Source organism: Chiloscyllium plagiosum, unplaced genomic scaffold (genome assembly GCF_037043375.1).
Source record: "Chiloscyllium plagiosum isolate Xiang-an unplaced genomic scaffold, Cpla_swu_hap1 HiC_scaffold_16, whole genome shotgun sequence".
Taxonomy (NCBI): Eukaryota; Metazoa; Chordata; class Chondrichthyes; order Orectolobiformes; family Hemiscylliidae; genus Chiloscyllium; species Chiloscyllium plagiosum.
In genome coordinates this window covers 20,757,704-20,777,462 of record NW_028270154.1, presented here as the reverse complement: position 1 = coordinate 20,777,462, position 19,759 = coordinate 20,757,704, and the positions used below count along the sequence as shown (strand labels likewise).

The window sequence follows — 19,759 nt, the reverse complement described above, 5'->3', positions numbered from 1 at the left end:
CTCACTCTCAACTTCCACCCTAGCTCCCTGAAAGCCTGCTTTACATCCCTATCCCTCTTTGTACCTATGTCATTGGTACCTACATGGACCACGACTTGGGGCTGGTCACCCTCTCCCTTCAGGCCCCCAAAGATACGATCTGAGACATCACGGACCCTGGCACCTGGGAGGCAACACACCAACCGCGAGTCTCTTTCATTCCAACAAACCTTCTATCTGAGCCTCTAACTACTGAGTCCCCAATGACTAACCCTCTACTCCTTTCCCCCCTTCCCTTCTGTGCAACAAGGACAGACTCTGTGCCAGAGACCTGCATCCCAGTGCATGCCCCTGGTAAGTCATTCCCCCCCAACAGCATCCAAAACGGTACACCTCTCTTTCAGGGGAATGACCACAGGGGATCCCTGCACTGACTGTTTTTTTCCCCCTTTTAACAGTTACCCAGCTTTCTTTATGCCTAGGAGTAACAACTTCCCTGTAACTCTTATCTATCACAGCCTCTGCCTCCTGAATGATCCGAAGTTTTTCCAGCTCCTGTTCCAGTTCCCTAATGTGGTCTTGGGGGAGCAAGAGTTGGGTGCATTTCCTGCAGATGTACTTGGATGGGACACCAATGGCATCCCTCACTTCAAACATCATGCAGGAGGAACATTCCTCTCCCTACACTGCCATCCCTGCTCGTCCCCTTATCAGAAAGTAAAAATAAAGAAAAGCTTACTTGATGTCTCCCTGGTCTTTAAGGTTATTGGAGGTGGATGGGTGGGAGGCCCTACAAGGGTAGGATATCAGGTTTAGAAAACACTCACTTATATAGTTGAGGGGAAAAAAGTCCCTCCTTTCCCAGAAACGCCTGCTCTCTGAGGTACTGCGGCTGCTTAAAGATTTAAATCAGTGACTCACCTTTCCCGACAGGCCCCTGGTCCAAGCTCCCGGTTTTCCTGCTGCTGACAACAGAAAATCACACCAACCTAAAGACATTGCTGCTGGACGGGGATTGAGGAAACCAACAAAAGGATGTCCATAACTTGATTTTGTCCTCACCAATCTGCCTCCCAGCTGCATCTGTCCATGACAGTATTGATAGGAGTGAGCACCTCACAGCCTTTGTGGAGGCAAAGTTCTATCTTCACATTAAGGATGCCCTTCATCATTTTGTGTCACTGTACCAAATGGGATAAACTTCAAACAGGTCCAGCAACACAAAATTTGCAATCGATGAAATGTGGTGGGCATCAGCGGCAGCTGAATTGTATTCAAATGCAACTTGTAACTTCATGGCCCAGCAAGCCCCCAGTCTACTATTACCATCAAGCCAAGGGCTCAACCAGGAGCAGTGCCAGGTATACCTGAAAATGGGGTGTCAATCATGCCAGACAGCTCCAGCAACAGGTGGTAGACAGCACTAAGCATTTCCACAAACAAACGATTGTATGTAATTTTTACAATCCTGCCACATCCAGTTGTAAATGGTTGTGGCCAATTAAAACCTCACTAGAGGAAGAGACTTCATAAATATGGCCATCCTCAGTGATAGGGAAGCCTAGCACATTGAGGCAAAAGATAAGGCTGAAGTATTTGCAACAAACTTCAGCCAGAAATGCCAAGTGGATGATCCTCCAGAGAATCCAATATCATAGGTGGCAGTCTTCAACCAGTTCAGTTTACTCCACGTGATATCAAAAAATGTCTGGAAGAAATGCAAATTGCACAGTCTATGGGCCCTGACAACATTTTGAGATTAATATTGAAGGCTTTAGAAAATGCCGCACCTATCATCAAGCTGTTCCAAAACAACTATGTCACTGAACTTTAGCTGACAATGTAGAAAATTGTCCAGTTATGTCCTCTTACAATGTGAGCAGGACAATTCCAACCCAACCAGCTACTGCGCCATCAGTTTATTGTTGATCATCAGTAAAGTGATGGGAGGTATCATTAACAGTGTTGGAAATGTGTTGCTGGAAAAGCGCAGCAGGTCAGGCAGCATCCAGGGAACAGGAGAATCGACGTTTCGGGCATAAGCCCTTCTTCAGGAATGGCCTGAAGAAGGGCTTATGCCCGAAACGTCGATTCTCCTGTTCCCTGGATGCTGTCTGACCTGCTGCGCTTTTCCAGCAACACATTTCCAGCTCTGATCTCCAGCATCTGCAGACCTCACTTTCTCCTCATTAACAGTGTTATCAAGCAACAACTGCTCAGCAATAACCTGTCCACTGACAGTGTGGATTCTGCCAGGGCCACTGACCTCATTACAACCTGTGTTTAAATATGAACAAAAGAGTTGAACTCCAGGGGTGAGGTGAGATTGACGACACTTGACACCAAGCATGGACTTGACAGAGTGTGGCATCAAGGAGCCCGAACAAAACTGGAGTCAAAAGGAGTCGGGGGAAAGTCTCTGCTGATTGGAGTCATATCTGGCACACAGGAGGATGATTGTGGTTGTTAGAGGTCAGTCATCTCAGTTCCAGGACATCTCTGCAGGGGTTCCTCAGGGTAGTGTTCTACACCCAACCATTAATGACCCTCCCTCCACCATTAGGTCAGAAATGGGGATGTTCACCAATCAGCACACAGTGTTCAGTAATATTTGTAAATCCTCAGATACTGAAGAAATCCATGCCCACATGGATCAAGACCTGTACAATATCCAGGCATGGCTGGACAAGTGGCACATAACATTTTTACCACACAAGTGCCTGGCAATGACCATCTTCAACAAGAGAGAATCTAACTACTGTCCTTTGACATTCAATGGCATCACCATCACTGAGCACCCCCACCCCCCACTCCACCTCGTGGTTAGATTGACCAGAAACTGAACTGGATTAATCATAAGTACTTTGGCTACAAGAGCAGGTCAAAGACGAGGAAACTTGCAGTGAGCCACCTGACTCCTCAAAACTTGACCACTCTCTACAAGTCAGGAGTTTGATGGAATTGTCCCCATTTGCCTGAATCAGTTCTGATGAATAAGTCATCCTGGACTCAAAACATTAGTTCTGTTTCTCTCTCCAGAGATGTCGCCAGACCAATTGAGTTTCTTTAGCATTCTCTGAGTTTGTTTCAGGTTTCCAGGACCCACAGTAATTTACCTTTATTTGAGCAGTTAACTGAATATCTATCTTTGGGAAAGTTGGGAAGGTTGTATTATAAAGGGTGCAATAGCAAATCAGTTAGAAATGCATAATATAACAAAGCAGAGTCAACATGGCTTCATGAAACAGAAATTTGCTTGACCAATTTATTAGAATTCTTTGAGGGTATAACAAGCGGGTTAGATAAAGATAACCTAATAGATGCAATATATATGTATTTCCAAATCATATTCAATAATTTATATTAGGCTAAGAAAGAGCCCATGGTTTTGGGTAGTATATCAGGATGGATAGAGGATTGATTCAGCAGGTGGGACAAGGGGGATGTTTTCAGGATGGTAACCTGTAACTAGTAGAGAGCTACAGAGATCAGTACTAAGGCAACAACTATTTTATGAAATATGTTTATGTTAAGGATAATGAAGGTCAGAAGTCACATGAAACCAGGTTATAGTCCAACAGATTTATTTGAAATCACAATCTTTCAAAGTGCTGCTCCTTCATCAAGTGAAGTGAAAAGAAGCACACAGGCTCAAACTTTACAGGCAGACAGATCAAAGGAACATACAAATGGTGTGAATGGAGTGTTGACAGGCTGAATAACAAATCTCTGCAGATGATCAAAAGTATGATCTCCATGTGAGTGAAGTGTCAACAGCTGAATAGCAAGTGAAGGAATGAATAATTAATTGAGGGAGAGAGATAATCACAGAAGGTTAAAAATCAGATGGTGCTGGAGACAAACCAAATGGTTGTAATTACATGATAGGTATAAGAGTCAAATGCCAATGGTTTAACCAAAGTAACAAGCAATCCAAAACTACAAACTGACTAAGGTAGAGAGATCATCACAAATAAACACAGTAATGGTGTCAAAACTGGACAGTAAGGAGATTTTACTGATACAGAACAGTGTGGTGGGTTACATGTAGTGTGACATGAACTCAGGATCACGGTTGAGGCTGTCTTCATGGGAATGAAACTTGGCTATCAATTTCTGTATTGTTATGTATCTCAAAGGCTGTCTTGAAGGATGCTTACCTGAAAATCGGAGGCAGAATCTCCTTGGTTGCTGAAGTGCTCCCTGACTGGGAGGGAAAATTCTAGTCTGGTGATTGTTGTGCGGTGTCCATTCATCTGTTATTGTAGTGTATGCTCGGTCTCACCAATATACCATGCCTCGGGGCATCCGAACCAACAGTGTATGAGGTAGACAATATTGGCTGAGTCACATGAGTATCTGCTGTGTACTTGGTGGGTGGTGTACCCATGTGTGATGGTAGCATCCATGTCGATGATCTGCCATGTGTTGCAGAGGTTGCTGTGGCAGGGTTGTGTTGCGTTGTGGTCAATGTTGTCCAGAAGGCTGGGCGGTTTGCTGCGAATGATGGTTTGGTGGATGTTAGAAGGTGAGAAGTGGAGGCATAGCAATGATCTTGGCAAGATGGTCATCCTCATCAATGACGTGTTGAAGGCTGTGAAGAATATGGCGCAGTATCTCCACTCCAGGGAAATACTGGATGATGAAGAGTGCTCTTTCAGTCTTTGTCCTGTGTCTGTCTTCTGAGGAGGTGGTTGCGGTTTTTCGCTGTGGCACATTGGAACTGGCGATTGATGAGTTAAGTATTATATCCCTCTCTTATGAGGGTATTTTTCAGTGTCGGTAGGTATCAGTCATGTTCCTCCACATCTGTGACTCTTATATCTATCATATTATTCCAACCATTTGGTGTGTCCCCAGCACCATTTTATTTTAATTTTGTTTTTAAATCTCTCTGCCTCAATTAATCAGATCATAGGTCATTCCTTCACTTGCTACGCAGTTGTTGACACTTTACTTACACTTTTGATCACTTGCAGAGGCTTGTTATTCAGCCTGTCAACATTCCATTCACACCATTTGTATAATCTTTTGATCTCTCGGCCTATAAATTCTGTGCCTGTGTGCTTCTCTTCATTTCACCTGATGAAAGTGAAGCGCTTCAAAACCTTGTGATTTCAAGCAAACATGTCGAACTATAACCTAGTGTCAGGTGACTTCTAATCTTGCCCATCCCGGTCCAACATGGCACCTCCACGTCATAGGATAAGGAAGATTAAAGGTCCCATCACCCAGTTTGCAGATGGATAACAAGAATAGGTATGAAAGGGGGTAGTGAGAGTTAAACAGTGTGCGAAGTGATAAAGACACAACTGGGCAGAAACTTGACAGATGGAATATAGTATGGGACAATGGGACATTATGCACTTTAGAAGGATGAGTCGAGTAGCTGGACAGGGTTTCATGGTGAAAGACTGCTGAAACCTGGAGCACATAGGGATTTAAGGGTCCTCATGCAGGAATCACAAAATAAAAACTAGCATAGACGTTCATTGGGTAATAGTGAAGGCAATTGCAAAGGAAATAGAGGATAAAAATAGGGAGGTCTTACTAAATCTATCCCAGGTATTAGTTAGAGCACATCTAATCTATGAACAGTTTTGGTCCTCTTATCCAAGGAAAGATGTACTGACATTGGAGGCAGTCCAGAGAAGGTTCACTAAGTTGATTCTGGGAGGAGAGGTTGAGTATTTAAACTTGTCTCATTGGATTTTAGAAGAATGTGAGGCAGCCTTACTGAAGAATGTAAGATTCTCAGGTATCTGATATTATGGGTAGTGAGGGGTTGTTTCCCTTTATCCAAAATGTTAGGACGGGGAGCATAATCTCAGAATAACAGGACTCCCATTTAAGACTGAAATGAAGAGGGTAATGAATCTGTGATTCTCTTTACCACACAAATCTGATGAGGCTGGGTCATTAAGGATTTTTGAGGCTGAAATAGACAGATTTTTAATCAGTAAGGGAGCCAAGGTTCTGAGGAGAAGACAAGAAATTGATACTGAAGAGCCATGATTTTATTGAATCGGAGAGGAGGCATGATGGGCTGAAGGGTCTATTTCTGTGCCGATGTCTTACTGCTTTATATTACCCAGTTATCAATCCCTACATAATCAGGTTGATACATTTAATGGTCATCACAAATCAATTATGGAATTTCCTTAAATGTTTGCAATAATCCTCTTAATCTAATTTAATCCCCACTCAATTCTTCTTGTCTTTGGTAATCCTTTATTATTCTGTGTTCTATTGATTGTGTTGACATTATCCTCTATGACAGAGTACAAAAAGTGTTTCTCCTTGTATTTCCATTTGGATTGATGATGATGGCCATGAAATTGTTTTGTTAAATTGATGCCTGAATTATCTGGTGTCACTGTGAGGTCAAGGTGCCCTCTCCATTTGGCTGTGACTCTTGAAGTATATAAGAACATAAAAACAGATGTAGCCTTTTCAGTGCTTCAAGCTAATTTCTGCATGAAATAGATCATAGAGGATTTGAAGCTCAATGCTAATTTTGTAATTGACACATAGAACATATATATCTAATAGAAATAATTCAATCTCTGTCTTGAAAGTTTCAGCTGTTCCATTATTCAAAAATATTTTGGGGTAAGAATTTTAGGTTGCTACTACACTTTGTGTAAAAGAAAGTTTCATGATTTCTTTCCCAAGTGACCGAAGCACTAATTTTAAGATTATGATTCCCTTCATCAAGAACTCACCATCAGAAGAAATGGCTTCTCTACATTTATTCTGTTCAATCCTTTTATCATTCTAACCCTCCCAAGAGAACATGATCCAAGTTTATGAAAACTCTTTACATTATTTAACATTTTTTCCATCATATTACAATATGATCATTTGAGCTCTAAAGTGTCAAGAGACAATACATCCTTCCAGAGATGCGATACCACAGAGTCAACACTGATGAATTTCCTGATGAAGGGCTTTTGCCCCAAATGTCGATTCCCCTGCTCCTCAGATGCTGTCTGACCTTGTACTTTTCCAGCGTCACATTCTCGACTTTAGTCTCCAGCATCTGCATCCTCACCTTCGCCTTTAGGAAGAGTTGCAAGACCTGATCTGCAAAGTGGTAAATTTCAATCCCTTGTGAAGTTAAATGAGATTCAATAAGCTACCATGTCACTAACGTCTGGGGGTAATTGCTGAAAATCTATGAGACCTATCTTAATTGCATTTATAGGCAGCCCCCTCCCATACAAAAGTAGAGCGCTCCCAGGAAACCTTTGGTAAGCCGGAAATTGCGTAAAGCGAAGGTGTGTGATTTAATAGGGGGAAAAGTATTGTTGGTTTTTGTAAAAGCAAAAATTCTCCTCAGATTCGCGAAAACAGGTACTAATGTAAGTCTTTCGTAAAAGCAAAATTGCATAAAGCGAACATCCAAAAGCGGGCATTACCTGTATTATTTGATGTGCACTGTTTGGCGTTTGATCTCTATTTATACAGGCCAAATGTTAACTCTGGGAGTTAGAAATAAGTTTTACATAAAATTGTATTTACTGTTGTATGGTAAAGTGTTGCTTGTTAAAAACCATGAAAGCTTGTGGTTTTATTTCCTTAATAAATCTTTTGGATTTCACCTTCTGTCTGCCTTAAAAGTATACTTACTGGTCCCTCGCTAGTCATGACATAAAATTGACTGTCTTGTTTGAGATGACAATAATATAAGCAGTATGTACACTCTGCTTTTGAATATTTCCTGTGGATATCATAGATAATGGCGCATTTTGTGTTAATTGTCAATTTCTCTTATGTAAAAGTATGCGTAGTTTAATAGCTTTAGACTTTCATGCAAATAAATTGTTCTTTGATAGCATTAACAGTCTCTTATCTCTGTAATGAAGAATTGGAAGATGAAGACTGAGGTAAATGAAAAGTTTCTCAGGAGTTGGAACAAATAATAAAATATACATTTAGGACCATTTCTATAAAAGAAAGGGCTCCATCTTTGAAAAAAGTTTGCCATTTCTTCAGTCAAGTCTATCAGTCATTCCGATTCCTCAAAACTTTCCTTTCCTTTTAAATCCCTCATTCTTCTGTTAAAATGGTGATTTATGATCTCGGTTCAGAACTAATAATCAATGATGGAGGTGTGAAAGGGTACAGAAGAATTGGTACCCTTCCTGTACTTCAAGGAGTGTGAGTATATAGAGTAAATGCTAAAAGACTTTATTTATCACGCAAGGTGTTAGATTTGATCTTAACCCTCTACTTACAGAATATTCAAAGACATGTCCTTCCAAAAATGAGTTCCTAGATCAGTCACATATACCTGGTTGATTAATCTCTCCTTTTGTAAGCCTGAGTTTAATTGGTCTCTGCCACTGAGGCAGAAAGTGGTTTCAATCCAAGGCATTCCTCACTTTTGTGCTTTAGTTCTACACGCGATTTACTGGTCAAGCCATTGGTCTAAACTTGTTTTCAGTTGGCTTGTGTAACTGCTTATAAACATTCACTGTTTATATAATAGCAGTGCATTGTACTTCAGAGCATATGTAACATCTAAACAATATGTTTTCATATCCACATGGTTGTTTTAGAGGATGTTGCCTGGTATGGAAGGAAAATCGTATGAGGAAAGACTGAGGCACTTGGGGCTGTTTTCACTAGAGAAAAGAAGGTTTAGGGGTGACTTGATTGAGGTGTACAAGATGATTAGGGGGTTAGATAGGGTAGACAGTATGAACCTTTTCCCGCGTATGGAGTCGGGTATTACAAGGGGGCATAGCTTTAAATTAAGGGGGGGTAGATATAGGACTGATGTTAGGGGTAGGTTCTTCACTCAGCGAGTCGTTAGTTCATGGAATGCCCTGCCAGTAACAGTGGTGGACTCTCCCTCTTTATGGGCATTTAAGAGGGCATTGGATAGGTATATGGAGGATAGTGGGTTAGTGTAGTTTAGGTGGGCTTGGATCGGCGCAACATCGAGGGCCCAAGGGCCTGTACTGCGCTGTATTCTTCTATGTTCTATGTTCTATGTTCTATGTATATGGGTAGCAAGTTAGTGAGCACAATGAGGATATGTTGCAGGCAGTCTAATGCAGATTCATTCATACTCCTAGTCACCTATTCTGAAGCAGTGATGGATTGTTTCATTTTAGCTGGAAAAATTAGTTTCTCTCTACAAATATGATTTTATAATACTGAGGTATTCGCTTTATTTCAACAATGGGACCTCACAGAACTGTGGACTTGTTTGAGTAGATGAATGTAATTTTTTACTTTTTGCACACAGTATAAAACAAAATGCTACTTCAACAAACAATGTTTCTGAAGTAAATACAGATTCTCCTGTCAAAATGTCAACGATCTAGTGGCTTAGTGTAATAGTACTACAGAAGCATGAGGACCAGTCAGAAAGAGCATGTCCAACTTGGAAAAGAGTGATGTTTAATATAATGAGATGGAATAAAAAGGAACCTACAATTTCCAGAAAAGCTAACATCAACTAGTTGGTTTCATTTTGGGAGGAGACTTTTCCAATTAGAGGCTGGTACACATTAATCACGATGAAAGGTAGGGGAACCAAAGCCAGAGAACCTGGGTTGGTGAGGGACATAGAAAACCCGAAGAAATAAATATAGGTATATGTTATGTGTCAGTGTATTCATCAAGCCAGAACAATGCCATATACAATAGATTAATAGAGAAGTTCTGCAGAAGGGTCATTGGACCTGAAACTTTAACTCTGAATTCTCTCCACAAGTGCTACCAATCTTGCTGAAATTTTCAGCAATTTATGGTTGTCTTTCTGTTTTCCAACATCTACAGTTCTTTTGTCTTTTTTTCAGTCACTGAGCAGGTTATTGCTGAACAGGAAGTGCTTGACAGCACTATTAATGAAACCTTCCATCACTTTACTGATAATCAAGAGTAGACTCAAAATGTGTGGTGCTGGAAAAGCACAGCTGGTCAGGCATCATCCAAGCAGCAATAGAGTCGACGTTTGAACCATAAGCTCTTCATCAGGGTCGGAACTGTCCTGCTTTTTTTTTAATGTACAGATGTATCCAGACAATTTCCCACATTGTCAGGTGGATGCCAGTGTTGTAAGTGTACTGGAAGAGCTCATCTTGGGGAGTGGTAAATTTTGGAGCAGATGCCTTCAGTACTATTTCTGGAATATTGTCAGGGTCCATACTCTTTTATAGGATCCAATGGTTCCACCATCTTTTGATACATGAAGTGAATTGAATTGGTTGAAGACTGGCATCTGCAGTGCTGTAGACCATTGGAGAAGGCCAAGGTGGATCATCCATTTGGCACTTCTGGCTGAAGATACATGCAAATGCTTTAACCTTATCTTTAGCACTGATGTGCTGGGCTGTTCCATTATTGAGGATGAGGCATTTGTCAAACCTCTTCCCCAGCCAATTATTTAATTGTCTACCACCATTCACGATGGATGTGGCAGCATTGTAGAGTTTAGCTCTGATCTATTGATTGTGGGATTGCTTAACTGTCTATCAATTGCTACTTATACTCTTTCGCACACAAGTAGTCCTATTTGGTCACTTCACTTGAGTCGACACCTCATTTTTAGGTATACCTGGGATGTTACCTCCTATTCTATATGCTTTAATTTTTCCAACATACTGCTGTAGGAGACTTTATCTAAAGCCTTCTGAAAATCTATGTACTCTGCACCTATTAGGTCTTCTTTATCAATGTTGTAACATTCGCATAAACCTTCAATAATTTATCAATATCTTCTCATTTATTTTTCACCATATTCCTTCAGAAGTCTGATCCAAGCAAAAAAGGACATTGGACATTCACCCAATGTAGGTTCTTTAGGAACGTTGTGCCAATATACTTCAGAGACACTAATCATATGATCTACAAAAAGAAAATTGATTAATCAGTTCTTTTCAATTATAAAATGTTCTTATTTATGAATGCCCCAGTTTAGTGACAGCTGGAGTAAAGAGTTAAATATAGATCCTTGTGATTTCGGAAGACCAGGAATATCTCAAAGTAATTGTTAATGTGAGCTAAACATTGAGTGTATTTGCATTTATAATGTTCATATATCTACAGTTAAAACACAATCAAAATATTAATTATTAAATTATGATGTAAACTTTTATAATTATATCAGGAACCTTTAAACAAAAGACACATAGGTAAGGTAAAGGCATTGGGTACATCAATATCAAAATTAAAGGAGCAGAGAGCTCAGATAGAGTCAAACAATTTGGAAAACTTGCAGATAGAGGTCACATGACCCTGTTTTTGAGTTAAAAAAGACAAGTGCATTTTGAGCTGAGACTCTGATCTTCCTGAAGGGTAATAGATTCTAGCCCTCTTTCTTTCACTCCTCTCATCAAAGTGTGTGAGTAAAAACCCATCAAAAGTCATCCTTGTCATGAGGGGAGAGATCCTAGCAAGGATTTTCTTGGAATCAACTCCATTATCTGAAGCAAAGTGAATTCAGGAGATGATAAACAGTTCAAGGAAGAAAACCCAAAGCCAGCAGTTTGTGTATATGTATAGAATAATTTCAGGATTAGAATACCATTGGGACAATCCATGAGATATCATTTTTACATGAGTTTAACTATCACTCAGACAAGGTATAATAAATCTAACATTGCAGAATTTTCATATTTTTATTTTTCTTATGTCTTATTTCCTCTGAGAAAGAGCAGATATATATGTGTATATATTTGCATAATCCAACCTGTTTGTTGATAACCTTTGCAACTTTGTTTGAGTAACTTTGTCTTGGTAATAAACCAGCTATTGTTTACTGTCAAAAGAAACACAATTGTCTTCTGATTATTACTGAATCTAACATAACCTAAGACCCTTTTCATTAATCATATCACTAACCTAGATAAAGTTACAATGAGCTGTGACCAGTGGAGGAGTGGGATAAGTGTGTAATATATAGGACTAAATACTGACCACTACTCTAGATGGTCTGAAATACTTTGTATTGCGGGGGCTCTGGCTAATATTTTTGCATCATCATTATCCACAAGTGAGGTCTGAGAAGACGGGAGGGTAGCAAATGTTGTGCCATTATTCAAGAAGTGCTGCAAAGAAAAGCTGGGGAACTATAGACCAGTAATCTTAATATCTGTGGTGGGTACGTTACTTGAGAGGATTCTGAGAGATGAGGTATACATGTATTGGAAAGACAGAGTTTGCTTAGGAGCAGTCAACATGGCTTTGTGTGTGGGAGATGATGCCTGACAATTTTGTTAGTGTTCTTTGTTGAAGTGGTCAGGAAATTTGATGAGGGCAGGGTGGTAGATATAGTCTACATGGATTTCAGTAAGGTATTTGAGAAGGTTACACAAGGTAGACTGCTCTAGAAAGTTAGATTGCATGGTAAGGTGGGGGTGGGGTTCTGGCAAATTGGATACAAAATTGGCTTGATGGTAGGAAGCAGAGAGTAATAGTTGAAGGATGCTTGTTGGACTGGAAGCCTGTGACTGCTTCAGGGCTCATTGCTGGGCCCATTGCTATTTGTTATCTATACCAATGATTTGGATGATAATGTACAAGGCATGATTAGTAAGTTCGCTGATGACACGAAAAAAGGTGGCATCGTGGACAGTGAGGAAGGTTATCGGAAATTGCAGCAGAACTTTGATCAGCTAGGGAAGTGGACCGAGAAACAGCAAATTAAGTTTAATATAGATGTGTGAGGCATTGCATTTTGGAAAGTCAAATCAAGGCAAGAAATTCATGGTGAATGGTGGGCTTGAAGGAGTGTAGAGTAACAGAGAGATCATGGAGTTCAGGTTTACAGTTCTCTGAAAGTGGAGTCATGGATAGACAGGGTAGTGAAGAAGGTTTTTGACACACTGGCCATCATCAGTCAGGGCGTTGAGTATAGAAGTTGGGAAGTTATTTTGCAGTTATACAGAAAGTTGGTGAGGCTGGACTTGGAGTATTCCTGATGAAGGGCTTTTGCCCGAAACGTCGATTTCGCTGCTCCTTGGATGCTGCCTGAACTGCTGTACTCTTCCAGCACCATTAATCCAGAATCTGGTTTCCAGCATCTGCAGTCATTGTTTTTACCTACCTTGGAATATTGTGTTCAAATTTGGTCGCCTTGTTATAGGAAGGATGTTATTAAACTGGAAAGAGTGCAGAAGAAATTTGCAAGGATGTTGCCTGGACTCAATGGTCTGAGTTATAGGGAGAGGTTGGACAAGCTAGGAATTTTTTCTTCAGAGCATAGGAGACTGAGGGGTACCTTTTAGAGGTGTATAAGACCATGAGAGGCATGGATAGGGTGAATGTGCTCAGTCTTTTTCCCAAGGTTGGGGAATCGAGGACCAGAGGGCATCAGTTTAAGGTTAGAAGGGAAAAAATAAAAGGGAACCTGACAAGTAACTTTTTTACACAGACATATGGAATGAGCTGCCAATGGAAGTGATTGAGGCAGGTGCACTAACAACATTTAAAAGGCATTTGAACAAATACATAGATAGGAAAGGATTAGAAGGATATGGGCCAAGTGCAGGGAAATGGGGTTAGTGTGGACAGACATTTTGGTCAGCATGGACCAGTTTGGGACAAAGGGCCTGTTTCCTTGCTGTAGGACTTCATGACTCCATGTTCCTACAATAGTGAAACCTTATGGATTCAATATTGAAGTGGCAGTCACACAATGTAATAAAAGTGCAATGTAGTCTACGTTACTCCTTTGTAAATCTCCAAAATTAAATTCACATCATTAGAAATGTTTGATAGATTTAATGGCATTGTGCAATCCATTCACTGCTGGAACCTATTGAAAGGTTTCACAATAATGTTTCCATTGTTTCCTTTGTGCATTTATTTTTAAAGGGACTTAACATTGATGTGTTTAAATGCCATTAAAATAACTGAAAATAGAGAATAGCAGTATACTTTACTTTTATGACTTGAATTTCACAGACGTTCTCCTGACAAAATACTTACTAAACAATTAATTTCCTTTGTCAAAAAAATTGCTCATATCAAAGCAATTGCTGGCAATGAACTTCCACCAGGTAAATGGAGCATGACAAAGATGATGAGTCATTGGGACACACCAGGGTGTTATCAAATTATAATCATCTGGTTCAATTCTTGTAGTCTTGCAACTTTGCTTGGGTCCCTTTTCCATTTAATGGCCCCAGCTCCATTACATTGGACTCAATCTTTTAAATGTTCTATATTCAACTTACATTTTGGGCACAACCTTAGGTTTCCATTGTCACAATTTAAGAAGGTTTCATCACAATGAGTTGGGAGATAGGTGCCTATGTATCAATCTTTAACATTCAGTCCAGTATTATTGGGCTTTCACAAATCTGCTGGTCCTGCTTTTTTGTGGAAGTTAAATGTAAGCAGATGAGCAGTTTGCCCGAGTTCTAGGATTTGCGTATTTAATATCTCACCATGAATACAACATCATATATTTTCATTTCTATAGTCGATATTTGTGCTCAAGATAATGAAATCCATTTGTGACATTGTCAAGTGAGTGATTCCAGACATCCAGTCAGTTACGTGTCTTAGGCATAAAAAAGAAATTCTCTTTATAACTCCCAATTGCTTTCAAAATATTGTTATTTGAATTCAATTGATTTATTTTAGATCCATTCCCATCAATCTCAAAAGTGATTGCAAGCTCCATGTATTATGGTAACAACTTGCATGGAAATTGAAGGATTTCTGTTGCAGCCAAAGTATTTTTCAATAAAAAATCAGATTGACACTAAAATTTAAGTAATGGACATAAGTAGTTCTTAAGGTGTACACAACTCTCATTTCTAAAGACTTGATGAGAATTCATAATTCCCACTGACTCGATCAACTATTTTGCACTGGGATCCTTTAATGGATTCAGAAGACACAGAGAAACACAGTAGGCCTGGTTGCAACTGTGTGGAGTGTAAGAGACTTCATGTTTCAAATCTAATATGACTCTTGTTCAGAACAGAAGAGAGGTAGAATGCAATGGGCTTTATACCACACAAAAACTGAGGAGGGGCAAATGGAAGAAAAAGGAAAGTGAGGGAAAGGATAGATGGAGATTAGAGATCATGAAGCAAATAGCAAAGGGTGTGGTAGTGATGGTGATAAAGAAGCGAAGCATTGGTCCAGATTGAGGATTAATATCAGAATAAAAGTCAGTGCTGTCTGGAAGCAAAATTGTAAAAACAATATACACAACTGGAGGTAAGAAAAAGTCAAAATGGAGGACCCATCAGCCTCTGTCTTCCCTATTTGTTGTGTTAGCATTAAACTTTGCAACAGTACATCTACTTTCCTTAACCAAGTAATTAACATGTATTATCCTCATCTATGTTACTATTTTATCTCCAGCACCATGGCTTTTTTTTTAGATTACTTACAGTGTGGAAACAAGTCCTTCGGCCCAACAAGTCCACACCGACCCACCGAAGCACAACCCACCCAGACCCACTCCCCCACATTTACCCCAGCCCCTAACACTATGGGCAAATCAGCATGGCCAATTCACCTGACCTGCACATTTTTGGACTGCGGGAGGAAACAGGAGCAAACCCACACAGACACAGGGAGAATGTGCAAACTCCACACAGTCAGTCGCCTGAGGCGGGAATTGAACCCGGATCTCTGGCGCTGTGAGGCAGCAGTGCTAACCACTGTGCCACCGTGCTGCCCATGCCAGGCTCTTATCTTATTAAACAGCCTAATATGTAGTAATGCACCATTTTCTGGATATTTAAAATATTACATCCACTGTTTCCCTTTTATCTAGCATGCTTGTTACCTCCTCAAAAAATTCTAATACATTTGTCAGCTATGATTTCCCATTTATGAAATTGTGTTGACTCTGCTTGATTTTATGGTGTTTTTCCAAGTGCTCTGCTATTATATTTTTTAATAATAGAATCTAATATTGCACAGGAGGTGCCAGAGATTTTGAAGGGACGGGGGTGCAGAGGGTAAACTAACCCCTGAAACGAGCCATTATAAAGCCACAAGGTGGAAAAGGTGCAGCATTGGGGAGGCAAGTACACAAGCCGAATTTCCAGCTCTTATATCTCCATTGCTGTACAGGATGTGTTAAACCCAACCGCAACAATGCATTGGGGAGTCCTAATCAAAAACAGTATTTGACAATGCACAGATAGGTTAAATTATAATGCTTCCAAATTCCCAGCTCTCAGAATTTTTCAGAGAAGACCCTACTGTCAGTGGGAAGCAATGATTTACTACTGATCAGAAGTCATAGGTTCCACTTATATTCTAAACAGTTGAGCAACAGATATTTTCGTGAAGGGCTAAGAGAGTACTACACTTCTTGAATTGCTGTCATCTGGATGAGTCCCTAAGAAAGAAAAAACATCAGCCAGAATCATAATTTACCTAAAATAATTCCACCATGGGCTGTATTGTTCAGGATTGAAAATGAAATGAATGATTTTTTTTATGTAACCACTTGCATTCCTCAATTGAATTTTAGATAGAAAACAATTATGCTGCTATGATTCATGAGCTTGACAAAATAACTATGCTAATATTTCCTAAGCAGGGCTAATGGTCCCACAGCACAAAATATGCAAATTAACTTAAACAATTTTAGAAGAACAAACAAAGCTATTATGAGTTTTCTCAGTGTCTCCAGTTGTGGGTTCAAGTCCCACTCCAGAGACCTAGTGCTAAAGTCTCGTTCCAATTCAGTGGTGAGTAGCACTCTAGGTGAACTACTTCAAACCCAGAGGACTTGGTGTCAATTGAGTAGCTCAACCAATGCATCCCAGCAGAGATTATCTGGTCCTTTATTCCAGAACTGGATTTGAGATGCAAAGTTCTGCTACATTACTGTCAACAGAATCTTAAAATAAATACCTGGGTAAATAACAGAAATGAATAAGTCTGAAGAAAAAAAATAGTACTGCAATTATAGTGTATAGTATTTGCTCATTGAAAAGTAATATTTATTATATTTACCCATGAATTGTAGGCTGTTTGGCTAAGAATTGTCACAGGAGAAAAATAATTGTGCATGCATGCATGGATCTGAAGCATTGATCCCATGTAAGGATCACTTATGCTGCATGCTGTATATGGATCTAATAGGTTACTGCAGTCCTGAATCCTGCATATTGACCACATGCTCAGATCCTACACTTGATTGCAAATGGATCCTGTGCATGGATACCACATGTAGATCCTGCATTGTGTGTGCATCCTGTGTGTGGTGTATATGAATATTGCTTGGGGAGAGGTGATGGCCGAGTGATATTATTCCTGGACTGTTAATTCAGAAAGCCAGATAATGTTCTGGGGACCTGGGTTGGAGTCCCACCATGGCAGATAGTGGAATTTGAATTCAAGAAAAGAAAATCTGGAATCCAGCGTCTAATGATGACTGTGAATCCATTGTCAATTGCCGGAAAAATTCACTAATGCCCTTGAGGGAAGGAAACTGTTGTCCTTAGCTGGACTGGACCACATGTGACTCTGGATTCACTGCAATGTAGTTGACTCTTAACTGCCCTCTGGGCAATTAGGGATGGGCAATAAATGCTGCCCAGTCAGTGATGCTCTCTTCCTGCGAATGAATAAAGAATCCTATAATGGATACTTCATTTGGGTTGCATACATAGAACTTGTACCCAGATCTCTACATGAATCCTGTACATAGATTCTGCATAGATATCCGGTGCAGAGATCCTTTGTAGAGATCCAGTACAATGATGTATGGATCTAATGTATGGATTCTAAGGATTTGGTGTATCAGTCCTTTGAATGGATACTGCCATTGGATCCTCTGTATGAGACCTGTGAATAAATCTCAGACATGGATCTTGTAAACAGATCCTGTTAATGGATCATGTGTAAGGATCTGGTATACAGATCTGCGTGTGAAACCTGTGCACTGACTTTGGAGAATAAGGTATTCAGAAAGTCTTCAGTATGACCTAAGTGGAGGCAGTATGGGAAAAGCGTTAATTCTGCAATTAGTTTGCACAGCCAAGTGGGATTAAGAAAGAAAAAACACCAGCCAGCATCATAATTTATCTAAAATAATTCCACCATGGGCTCTACATTTCAGAATTGAAAATGAAATGAACTTTTTTTAATGCAACCATTTACATTCCTCAATTGCATTTTAGATGAAAAACAATTATGTTGCTATGATTCACGAGTTTGACAAAATAACTAAGCTAAGATTTCCTAAGCAGGCCTAATGATCCCACAGCATAACAATGCAAATTAACTTAAACAATTTTAGAAGAACAAACAAAACTATTATGGGTTTTCTCAGTGTCTCCAGTTGTGGGTTCAAGTCCCACTTCAGAGACCTGCCGCTGAAATCTGGCTTGATGTTCCAATTCAGTGGTCAGCAGCGTTCTAGGAGCTTCACTATTTGGATCAGACATCGAAGTGAGTCATTATTTGGCCTTACAAGTGTAGAGAAAAGATCCCACAACATTGTTTCATCCTGTGAGTTATTCTTTGTTTCCTAGCCAAAGTTTATCCCTCAAAATACACAGATTCTGAAATTCTAAAATAAAATGCTGGAATTGCTGAAAGGGCAAGATTTTCTGGATGCCTGCTCCAGCATTGAGACTTTCGGAGGGGAACATATCCCCATGGATACCAGCAGTCTTGCCCATCAGCCACTGACTGGCGAGCAGATGTCTGTCCATTACTCAAGAGGAAGCCTGACCTCAGAGTGCTACCAGTCAATCCAATTGGTTTACTCAGTCTCCGTCATCACAATGAGTAGCAGCCACATCTGAGCATGTCCCTGTCTGCATGAGTCTAGATGTTGGGAAGCCAGGATGAAGGTTGCTGTGGGTTTGGAAGGGGGGTGTGAGTGGGTAGTCTCCAAGGTGAGGCTTCTTCCCAAGAGAGGGCAGATGTCTCATCCCTTATCCACTTATTGTAAGGCAGGCTGCTGACATCAGTCCGGATGTGCTCCACATCAATCTTCATGGTTGTGGGTCAGGCTTCTGAAAAATGTTATCCATTCAGGACTTCCAGAACTTTCTTTCCAAATTTCAGCATTTGCTGCATTTTGACATTATCTTGTGATGGATATAAGAGTGGAGGAGGGGAAAAGGCATGGGTGCTGAGAAAGGGCTGTTGCTGTAAATGCTGGAAGCACCAGGAGTGTGAGGGCCCCAGGAGAGGAGAGGTCAGGAAGGCGATGGTGAGGGGGCAGTGATGAAGACACACTCCTGCCCTTTCACAATTCGAGGGCCAAACAGGCTAACCTGTTGGGCTTTCTCACCCATCCCCCGGCTACCACTACTAGCCTCAAAACTGCAGTCAGGAGAGAAGTGGTCAATTACTGGCCATTTGTAGACCTCAGTTGGGAGTGAGGGCATGGGGGTCATGCTAGGCCATTGCCTACACACCTCTTGTCCTTAAAGTCTCTCATTAGTCAGGCAGGTAATCTGTGAGTGGGTCTCTTACAGGATCCTGAACCCGCAAACCTGCTGGTGGGTGTTTGTGACATTCTGCCAAATGGCAGCACCTGTGGGGAGAAAGACAAAGTTAACATCTCAGGTCAAGGCCTTTTCATCATATTGATTCGCATACCATCTTTAAAAATGTCCTCAAGAATTTCCTTGTAGAAAATGTCACAGTCAGGACATTTCCACTTTCATAGACCAAGTGGTGAATTGAGAAGTTAATAATCCATCTGATACAAAATTCGAATGATTTTCATTTTATTGCTGGCTTGCTAACCTTCTGGAATAGCTTGCCCACCAGTTACAGAAAAGTACAGCAGGCCAGGCAGCATCTGAGGAGCAGGAGACTC

The 19,759-nt window shown here is 40.5% G+C and overlaps 1 pseudogene; it reads right to left on the bottom strand.

Moving 5' to 3' along the window:
* Window positions 1-714: 714 nt before the first annotated feature.
* LOC148147498 (uncharacterized) overlaps window positions 715-19,759 on the bottom strand; it is a 42,406-nt pseudogene continuing 23,361 nt past the window's right edge.